General features: G+C 53.2%; 1 pseudogene; it reads right to left on the bottom strand.

Moving 5' to 3' along the window:
• Positions 1 to 544: 544 nt before the first annotated feature.
• Positions 545 to 7,808, bottom strand: LOC140428878 (nucleosome assembly protein 1-like 1; annotated as a pseudogene).
• Positions 7,809 to 8,916: the final 1,108 nt, after the last annotated feature.

Below are 8,916 nucleotides of genomic sequence, written 5' to 3'. Positions count from 1 at the left end.
GCGGCCGCTGACAGTTTCCCGCGCATGCGCAGTGGGGAGAGTCTCTTCCGCCTCCGCCATGGTGGAGGCCATGGCGGAGGCGGAAGGGAAAGAGTGCCCCCACGGCACAGGCCCGCCCGCGGATCGGTGGGCCCCGATCGCGGGCCAGGCCACTGTGGGGGCACCCCCCGGGGTCAGATCGCCCCGCGCCCCCCCCAGGACCCCGGAGCCCGCCCACGCCGCCTTGTCCCGCCGGTAAATACCTACTTTAATTTACGCCGCCGGGACAGGCAATTTCTCGGCGGGACTTCGGCCCATCCGGGCCGGAGAATTGAGCGGGGGGGCCCGCCAACCGGCGCGGCCCGATTCCCGCCCCCGCCCAATCTCATGTACCGGAGACTTCGGCAACCGGCGGGGGCGGGATTCACAGCGGCCAACGGCCATTCTCCGACCCGCTGGGGGGTCAGAGAATGACGCCCCTGATTTCAGAACTTTCACACTCATCGTCGTCCTGCGCAGATTGGAAGCTACATGTTATCACCACGTCACTAATGCCAAATAAACCTTAATGGCCTTCCTCTTCTGGCTCATCATCTGCTTCTTCATTTCCCTCATCGTAATCACCATCACTGTAATCATCATCATCGTCTGCAATAGCTTCTCCTGTGAAGTATACCACTGCTTGTGGAATTATGTGTTCCTGTAAAAGGGACCAATTTCAAAGTCAGCAGCGAGTCTGGCTGCAGAACCTTCATCCAGTTCCCCATCCGCTGGAACTGCAGGAGGACTACAAAAATTGAAGAAAGAGTCATTTGGTACAGTTTACGTAACTATTCTACCACTGCGCCAACCCTTATGCTTCTACTTCGTTTTAATTGTTTTCATTCTGATGTTTGTTCCTTTCTTCCAGTTGATCTGGCATCCTGTGCATCCTATAATTTCTGGTTCATCAAAGATGAAAAAATCTGACTCATCAGGCTGCGACTCCACCTTGTATGTTTTTGTCATTGCTTCATTTGTGCAATACTCATGTGGCTCAAACCTAAACTCCAGAGTACAACTCATTGGTTGCCCTGGACCTGAAAATTTCACCTCTAAGTCTTGTAAATGCTTTACAATGGGATCATCATGCTCCCGTATTATGTCACTGAGTAAATCCACATTCCTGAAGACTGTTTTTAAAAAATATATATATTTATTAAAGTTTTTTAACAAAACAAAACAATTTTTTCCCCTTACAAACAATAAACCCCCCCTCCCCCCGTAACAAAATAATGCAAAATCGCCCTGAGCAAGATATATACATGGTAAGATGATATATTTACAGAGCTTTATACACTGGCTCTCGCCCGTTCGTGCCAGTTTCCCCCACCCTCCATGTTATCCCCCGCTCGTCCGTCCCCTCAAACAATCTCTCGTTCCCCTCTCCCCCCCCCCCCCCCCCCAGGGTTGCTGCTGCTGCTGACCGACCTTCCTCTAACGCTCCGCGAGGTAGTCTAGGAACGGTTGCCACTGCCTGTAGAACCCTTGCGCAGACCCCCTTAAGGCAAACCTAATCCTTTCCAACTTTATGAACCCAGCCATGTCGTTTGTCCAGGCCTCCATGCTAGGGGGCTTTGCCTCCTTCCACATTAGCAAGATCCTTCGCCGGGCTACTAGGGACGCAAAGGCCAGAATGCCGGCCTCTTTCGCCTCCTGCACTCCCGGCTCGTCCACTACTCCAAATATTGCTAGCCCTCAGCTTGGCTTGACCCGGACTTTCACCACCTGAGATATTGCTCCCGCCACCCCTCTCCAGAACCCCTCCAGTGCCGGGCATGACCAAAACATATGGACATGGTTCGCCGGACTCCCTGAACACCTTCCACATCTGTCCTCTACCCCAAAGAACCTACTCAACCTCGCCCCCGTCAAATGCGCTCTGTGAACCACCTTAAATTGTATCAGGCTGAGCCTGGCACATGAGGAGGAGGAATTGACCCTACCCAGGGTATCAGTCCACAAACCTTCCTCGATCTCCTCCCCCAACCCCTCCTCCCATTTACCCTTCAACTCTTCTGCTAGCGCTTCCCCCTCTTCTTTCATCTCTTGGTGTATTGCCGAAACCTTGCCCTCCCCGACCCATACACCCGAGATCACCCTGTCGTGAATTTCCTGTGTCGGGAGCAGCGGGAATTCCCTGACCTGTCGCCTCACAAAGCCCTCACCTGCATATATCTGAATGCATTTCCCGGGGGTAGCTCAAACTTCTCCTCCAGTGCCCCGAGGCTCGCAAATGTCCCGTCGATGAACAGGTCCCCCATTCTTCTAATCCCCGCCCAGTGCCAGCCCTGGAACCCCCCGTCCATCTTCCCGGGACAAACCGGTGGTTACCCCTGATCAGGGACCACACCAAGGCTTCCACTGCACCCCTACGCCGTCTCCACTGGCCCAGATCCTTATCGTTGCCGCCACCACCGGGCTCGTGGTGTACTTTGATGGCGAGAGCGGCAACAGCGCCGTCACCAGCGCCCCCAAGCTCCTTCCATTGCAGGACACCATCTCCATCCTCTTCCATGCTGCCCCCTCCTCCTCCATAACCCACTTACGGATCATCGCCACGTTTGCTATCCAGTAGTAGCTCCCTAGGTTTGGCAGCGCCAGCCCTCCTCGGTCCTTACTGCGCTCCAAGTACCCTCTCCTTACCCTCGGGGTTTTGTTCGCCCACACAAACCCCATAATACTCCTACCTACTCTCTTGAAAAAGCCTTTGGTGATCACGATGGGGAGGCACTGGAACACAAACAAAAACCTCGGAAGGACCACCAGTTTTACCGACTGCACTCTACCCGCCAACGAGAGCGGCAACATGTCCCATCTTTTGAAGTCCACCTCCACTTGGTCCACCAACCTCGTCAGATTCAGTTTGTGTAGGGCCCCCCAGCTCCTGGCTATCTGGATCCCTAGATACCGAAAACTCTCCTCCGCCCTCCTCAGCGGTAGGTCCCCTATCCCTCTTGCTTGGTCCCCTGCCTGTAGTACAAAAAGCTCGCTCTTCCCTACATTGAGCTTATAGCCCGAAAACTCCCCAAACTCCCTCAAAGTCTGCATGACCTCCACCATCCCCTCCATTGGGTCCGCCACGTACAGCAGCAGGTCGTCCGCGTATCACGACACCCAATGCTCTTCCCCCCCCCGCGGACCACCCCCCTCCATTTATTAGACTCCCTCAGTGATATGGCCAAGGGTTCGATCGCCAATGCAAACAACAGGGGGGACAAAGGGCACCCCTGCCTCGTTCCTCGGTACAGCCGAAATACTCCGACCTCCGCCGGTTCGTCACCACACTCGCCACCGGGGCGCTGTAAAGGAGCTTAACCCAGCTAATAAACCCTCCCCCGAACCCAAACCTACGCAACACCTCCCAGAGGTACTCCCACTCAACTCGGTCAGAGGCCTTTTCCGCGTCCATGGCTGCCACTATCTCCGCCTCTCCCTCCTCCGATGGCATCATTATCACGTTTAAGAGCCGCCGCACATTCGTATTTCATTGCCTGCCCTTTACAAATCCCGCCTGGTCCTCATGTATCACCCCCGGGACACAGTCCTCAATCCTCGTGGCTAGCACTTTTGCCAATAGCTTAGCGTCCACATTTAGAAGCGAAATCGGCCTGTACGATCCACATTGCAGTGGGTCCTTGTCTCGCTTCAGGATCAGGGAAATTGTCGCCTCCGACATTGTCTGGGGCAGGGTTCCCTCCTCTCTTGCCTCGTTAAAGGTCCTCACTAGTAACGGGGTCAACAGGTCCACATACTTTCTATAGAACTCCACCGGGAATCCGTCCGGCCCCGGGGCCTTCCCCGCCTGCATGCTCCCCAAACCCTTACTCAGCTCCTCCAACCCGATTGGTGCCCCCAAACCAGCCACCTCTTGGTCCTCCACCCTCGGGAACCGCAGTTGGTCCAGGAATCTTCCCATCCCCTCTTCTCCCCCTGTGGGCTGGGATCTGTACAGCTCTTCGTAGAAGGCCTTAAATACCTTATTTATTTCCGTTGCACTCTGGACCATAGCTCCCCCACCATCTTTGACTCCCCCTATTTCCCTCTCTGCCGCCCTCTTACGGAGCTGGTGTGCCAGCATCCGACTGGCCTTTTCCCCATACTCGTAGGTCGCCCCCTGCGCCTTCCTCCACTGTGCCTCCGCCTTCCCCGTGGTCAACAGGTCAAACTCCGTCTGGAGCCGTCACCTTTCCCCAAGTAATCTTTCCTCCGGGGCCTCTGCGTATCTCCTGTCCACTCGCAAAATCTCCCCCACTAACCTCTCCCTTTCCATGCCCTCTGTCTTCTCCTTATGAGCCCTGATGGAGATTAGCTCTCCCCTGATCACCGCCTTCAATGCCTCCCATACCACCCCCACTCGCACCTCCCTGTTGTCGTTGGCCTCCAAGTACCTTTCAATACACCCCCTTACCTTACCACACACCACCTCATCTGCCAACAGTCCCACATCCAACCGCCACAGCGGGCGCTGATCCCTCTCCTCTCCCAGCCCCACTTCCACCCAGTGCGGGACATGGTCCAAAACGGCTATGGCCGAATACTCCGTCCCCTCCACCCTCGGGATGAGCGCCCTGCCCAGCACAAAGAAGTCTATCCGGGAGTATGCCTTGTGCACGTGGGAGAAGAAAGAAAGTTCCCTGGCCTGCGGTCTTGCGAACCTCCATGGGTCCACTCCCCCCATCTGGTCCATAAACCCCCTGAGCACCCTGGCCGCCGCCGGCCTCTTTCCCGTCCTTGATCTGGAGCGGTCTAGTGCTGGGTCCAGCACTGTGTTGATGTCCCCTCCCATTATCAGTCCTCCTACCTCCAGGTCCGGGATGCGCCCCAACATGCGCTTCATAAATCCGGCATCATCCCAGTTCGGGGCGTATACATTTACCAACACCACCCACGTCCCTTGCAACCTACCACTCACCATCGCGTATCTCCCTCCATTGTCCGCTACGATAGTCTTGGCCTCAAGTGACACATGTTTTCCCACCAGAATTGTCACCCCTCTGTTTTTCGCGTCCAGTCCCGAGTGAAATACCTGTCCTACCCATCCCCTTCTTAACCTAACCTGGTCCGCCACCTTCAGGTGTGCCTCTTGGAGCATAGCCACGTCTACCTTCAGTACCTTCAAGTACGCGAACACTCGAGCCCCTGCATCTCCCCATCAATAGATGTTCCTACGCTCCCCCTCCCACCTTTCTTCCTGCACGCGGGAGAAAAACCCCGCGCTTTCCAGAGCCTGCCCCGCCCCCCCTGACGCAGCTTCTGTTGCGGCCTTGTCTCTCGTCCCCAGCCCATGTAACATTCCCTGTGCATGCCTACCCCCCTAAATACAACCGCCATCATACTTCAACCCTCAAATACCCCCCACCCTCACAAACCCTCAATTAGAGTCCAACTTTTCAGTTAACATAAAGGTCCACGCCACGCTCTTCGGGCGTTTCGAAGTAGTGGTTTTGGCCGTTATATGTGACCCACAGTCGCGCTGGCTGCAACATTCCAAATTTCACTCCTTTCCGATGCAGCACCGCTTTGGCCCGGTTGAAACCCGCTCTCCGCTTAGCGACCTCCGTGCTCCAGTCCGGGTATATTCTAATCTCAGCATTGTCCCACTTGCTGCTCCGCTCCTTCTTGGCCCATTTCAGGACCCTCTCTCTATCTGTGAACCGTTGAAATCTCACCACGATCGCCCTTGGCGGCTCGTTTGCTTTGGGCTTCCTCGCCAGCCCCCGGTGTGCCCCTTCCAGCTCCAGCAACCCCGGGGGGGCCTCCACGCCCATCAGCGCCCCGATCATCATGCCTGCATATGCCGCGGCGTCGGCCCCCTCCACTCCTTCTGGGAGACCCAGGATCCTCAAATTGTTTCTCCTCGACCTGTTCTCCAGGTCTTCGAGTCTTCCCGCCCACGTCATGTGTAGCGCCTCGTGCCGCTCCACTTTCACCGCCAGGCCCAAGAGCTCGTCCTCATTCTCACTCACTTTGTCCTGGAACTCCTGGATCTTCACCTCGTGGGCTTTCTGGGTTGCTCCAAGTCCTTCAATTAATGCCAACATCGGCGCCACCATCTCCTTACGCAGCTCCTCGAAGCAGCGCTTAATGAATTCTTGCATCTCTTCTTTGTCCCTGGCCATCGCCATTTTGTTTACTTTACCCTTCTTCTCCCACTGCTCCAGTGCCGTTTTTTTGGCCGTTTCGCTGCGGGTCCGGTCCATACAGGTTGGTGGGGGACCTCTCACCTCTCTTCCCCACGTGTTGGCTGTGTAAAAAATCCCATTGGGACTTCTCTATCGAGCCCGAAAGTCTGTCTTCGCGGGAGCTGCCGATTCATGCGGCTTAGCTCCGCATAGCCGCAACCGGAAGTCCATTCCTGAAGACTGTTAACCAGAATTCTGGAATTTCTATTGGCTCCTCCATCTCTTTAACTGGTTTATCTTTCTCCACCTTGACTTTTGCTTTTATCTCATCGGATAACTGCGCCACTTTATCTCATTGCCATTTGCAATCATCCTCTGTCATAGTGTTGTCTGGAATATACAGCCGCTCAACTAGGTTCAGGGCCTCACACACGTCCGCTCCTATGATGGACTCCCGTTCCTTGTCCACAATGGAAAATGTTATGGTGTGACTTCTGTTGTGTACCCATGCTTCAAGCTCACGTGCACCTAACGTCACAATCTCCCATTGCAGTCTTGTTTGATTGACGACTCTCGGTTTGACTCTCAGCCTGTTCAGATCTAACAGACTGATAAAGTTGGCCCTTGCTCCCGTGTCGAGCTTGTATTTAATTAAAGTGACATTGATCATCAATGGAATTGCCCATCTGTCTTCCATGGAGTCAGGATGACTATCACTAGTGCTGCAACCGGTAAGTAAGACTTCTTCACTTTGCATATTTGGACTCATCGTGTCCTCAGTGTAAATCAGATTAACGAAAAAATGGTCTTCAATGCACGCCTGATCAACCACGTTGACTGATCCTGTTTGGTCCACTGTTGGACATAAAAAACATTGCCTCGCAAAGTGATTTGTTCTGCCAAACGTGGAACACACCTTCCCAAATGCTGGACATTGTCATGGCAAATGTCGATTGCCACATCGCTGGCATAAAATGGCGGACCCGGTCGGCCGCTTAAAATAGCCTCCCACACTGGGACGACATTTCTTATTTAACTGCTTCACAATGCTTATGGCGCTGGCGTCTTCTTCCACATTGGCACCAAAATGTTGCAGATTGAGTGTGCTAATCTTCTGTGCAGCTAACTTGCAGACATGACAAATATTGATTGTGTTTTCTAGTTGAAGCTCATCTTCCCTTAATAGCCTCTCCTGTACTTTGTCATTTGATATCCCGAACATTATCTGATCACGGATCATTGCATGACTGCGCCTTCAACTGCAAGTTGGAAGATTCACTTGCCTTCTGAATACGAAAGATATAACGCTCGAATGTTTCATTTTTCTTTGGGGAACAATGTTGATTAAAGTATTTTATTACTTCATCCAAGCTTTTGCTGTCCGTCGTGCTGTTGAAAGTGGAGGTATTATAAATTTTGATGGCTTGAGAACCTGCTATCGTGAGCAGCAACGCAATACGCTGTGCCTGCAGTCCAAAGGCTGCAACATAGAGTTTGAATTGCTGCTTAAAAACACACCAATTCTCATCTACATTATCGGTGACTTGAAGCTGGTGAGGTGCCTTCAGACCTTCCATCTCTAACTTCACAGTTTTCCTTGCGTTGAGTTCCAGTTGTCTGTAGTTTACCAGGTAGGTGGAAGAATTTTCTTTTTTCTTTCTTCATGTCGTCTCCATTGTTATCTTCAATTGCTCTACACTCTTAGTACCATGTTATGTTCTATGCTGTGGCTGTGGTAAAGATGCACACAGAACATCTAGTTCTTTGATGAGTAAGATAGTTTATTAATAAAATGAACACATGGAAAGATAACTAACAAACTACAATACAAATGGTAATGAATAATTAAATTCTTCTGGAGCTTCTTCTAATGTGACAGTTCTCTAGTACGACTTACTACCAACTCCTGTGATCTGTGGAGTCACACGGTGTATCACCGTCTTCATCTGCTGGTCGGAGGTTGTACATCCAACTATATACATTGCTATGCATATTCATATCACCACAGCCCCCTCTCCAGCCTTCCAGGATCTCGGAGGGGAGCTCCGAGGAAGACACGATCGATGCATCACCTCTGTTATCCCCACCCTCCACCAGCACACCTCAGTGGGAAATGTTAGTGGTCAGGCTTCTGGGGCACAATCTGGTGAGCACCACACAACTATTGATGCACATCAGGTGGAGGCAGGAATCCCAGGCAAGACAGCAGTCGGAGGTCCTGGGGACACATCTAGAGCTGGGAAGGCAAAGCACATTGAGGATCACTGAGGGCACCGGGGAATGGGGGGGTGGGGTAGGTACGGGGTGAGGAGGGGGGGGGGGTGGGGGGAGGGGGCAGCACCATTGGGAGAGTGGGGAATTGTTACACACAATAAATACCCTTGTGCACAACCAGTATAATGCCTCTGTCACTTTCTTCCGCAATGCGGACTGATCTCCAAAGCTTTGGCAAATCTCTCCAGGCATCTCCCCTCCCAGAGGCACTCACTCACCCTCTGGCCGTGAACGTGTCCCTGGAGCTGTGTCCCATCCCCTGGGTGTTCAGATGTTGGCTGCTGCGTGTGTGGTGTTGCCTCCCGCAGTGTTCAGGCACAGTGTCCAGGCATCGTGGTCTGCTTAGGATGTTACCCAATGCCTCCCACATGCTACATGGCCTGCCTACCCACAGGAACCAACTTGGATTGTGTGTCATCACGATTGCCAATTCCCGATTAGCAATAGCCTTTAGCCGCAGGGCCAGAGGCCTTAGCAATCGGAGGGGGTTATGTGTGGT

Source organism: Scyliorhinus torazame, chromosome 8, assembly GCF_047496885.1.
Source record: "Scyliorhinus torazame isolate Kashiwa2021f chromosome 8, sScyTor2.1, whole genome shotgun sequence".
Taxonomy (NCBI): Eukaryota; Metazoa; Chordata; class Chondrichthyes; order Carcharhiniformes; family Scyliorhinidae; genus Scyliorhinus; species Scyliorhinus torazame.
Note: the sequence above shows the minus strand (reverse complement) of the source record. Positions and strands in the feature narration are given on the sequence as shown.